This window comes from Petaurus breviceps, unplaced genomic scaffold (genome assembly GCF_028583685.1).
Source record: "Petaurus breviceps papuanus isolate PSGF00001 unplaced genomic scaffold, PetGlider_PUasm1.0 91133, whole genome shotgun sequence".
NCBI classification, from domain to species: domain Eukaryota; kingdom Metazoa; phylum Chordata; class Mammalia; order Diprotodontia; family Petauridae; genus Petaurus; species Petaurus breviceps.
Window position 1 is genome coordinate 70,311,157 of NW_027187419.1, and position 2,297 is coordinate 70,313,453.

Sequence of the window (2,297 nt, forward strand, 5' to 3'; positions counted from 1 at the left end):
ATTTGAGTGGATCTCAATATAAAGTAACCACAGGGTCATAGTCCCCTCAACTGCTTCTCTGTAATTTGTGAGACCACATGTCGCATTCTTCCAACTTTCTGTAATGTTTTGCAGCTAGGTTTTTACTCAATACCTGTGTCACCTTTGTCTATCATATTTCTTTGCCCAAGAAGAAGGATAAATGTTTACTAGTAAGAAATTTTCTGAGAATACTCATCATGGCAACCATTTCATCCCATATGGTAACAGTCTTCTGTTTTGAGTCAACAATTTGATTCCTAGTTAAGTTTATACAGGTCAAGTTGGAGCTGCTTTAATTGCACACAGTGCCTTCTCATCTTTACCTCTTTACTTTGATGTTTACTTGGACCTTTGCTCTGTCCAGCTGATGATCTGACTGTACAAGAACTAAATACAAAATGACTGCTACATTTATAATCAGTTGACTCTTCTTTGTAAAGACACAGGCAATTTCATTTTTTTAAATTTCATTATGTTCTTGCCAAGTCTGGCACCTTTCAACCTTACTCTTGAGGGAAACAGAAGAAACTTTCTTTTCAAAATAAGTGTCAAAAAATAATGACACATGTTTTCTGAGTACTTGACAAGCCTTTGGTCTTTTTCTGTCAATGAACCTGAACCATATTTTTGAAGTAATTTCTTCTCCTGTACCTTTGGTCCAGCATCATTTTGAGGTCACCAAGTACAAAATTATGGATTAATTTAGAGACTCACCAGTAAGATTTTTCTAATTCATTTTCTTTAATGAATATTGCCACATAAGCTTCCATGATCTTCATAGTAGTCAAGTCTGTTTGTTTATGCCCAGTGTGAGCACAAAAAAATAATGAGATAACTAAATGATCAGACATTTGATGGTCCTTGTGACTTTTGGTCAAGAGGTCAAACTAATTCTGCTACTGTGTTTTCCTGAGAAAATTTCTATTAAGTTATGATTTCTGGTTTCTTTTATAATGAGAATATCAGTATGGATATAGTTTGGTCCCTGTATCTTTGGACAAACTATACATTGAGGACATTAAGAATTAAATTCATATTGAGAGATGATTTTGAGGTTGTGATATTTAGCCCTCTGCCCCCTTTTCTTTCCCCTTCTCTTTTGTTCTACAACTTTCCCGAGTATCAAAAATGTGAGTACTAGATATGGTTGGGGCAGGGCAGAGGAGAGACTGCATTTTTAAAAATTTATTTTATGGGTTGTGTGTCATGTGATCACAATATGTATTGTCTGATAGCCAACCTTTTGATGATGACCCTGTCCACACCTAGCCTGATTGGCCTTCTAACACACATTCTGGGTCTATAATAGAAGCCTTTCCAACTCGGTGATACATACCAGAACTTATGCTCTGCTAGCTCAGCCTTTGAGAGCCCAGGGTCATTCCATGCCATGATATTTTCCAAATGAGTAGGAGGAAGAGGAGGAGGAGATGGTGTAAATAAAAACATTTCTATGACAGTTTACAGAGTGCTTTATATACATTTTCTCATTTAATCCTATGATTACATAGTGTAAGTTTATTTATCTCCTTGAAGTTCAGTGAGGTAAGGACAAACAGCCAGTAAAAGGAAGGGCTGAGACATGAACCCAGGCTTCCTAAATCCCTGTTCCATACTGTTCCACTGTAACTTAATTAATGAAGCTCGTTATTCCAATTTTATCCAATGCATTATATATATACATATATATATATATATACAACCTTTTAACCAAAGCCAAATTCATAAATGTAGGATAAGGGAGATGTGGCTAGACAGTTGTTCATGTGAAAAAAAGAGACTAAAAGATTCTAGCTGATTAAAAACTCAATTTGATTCATTAGGATTTTAATCAATGATTGACTGCATTCAGAATTTTTAAAAAGTTGAATCAATAAAGAAATTAGATAGGATTTTGGCTGTGGATTGGGTTTTGGGGGGGTTATATTTTACCTAGCAAACATCAAATAACTTCTTTTAGCTGAGTTTTCCACTAGGCCTTTAAATTTCGGGTAGACATAGTCTCTGTTGATAAGAACTGTGTTTAATTTTGTAAAAACCTATCTCAATTGCCGAGTAGAGTACTGTGCACCTTATGAACACTTCATAAATAATAGATGCCTGAGGACTTATTGGCTCTAGGCTCTAACAAAAAGCTGTAGGCTGACTGCAGGAATACTATTGCAGACACAAAGGGCAAAGTTATCAAATGGTTACTTCAACCTCAAACCAAAACACAAGGCTTGCATTTCCCTGCTATAGAAAAGACTCAGGAAGCTGGCAATTGCCAGTAAAAT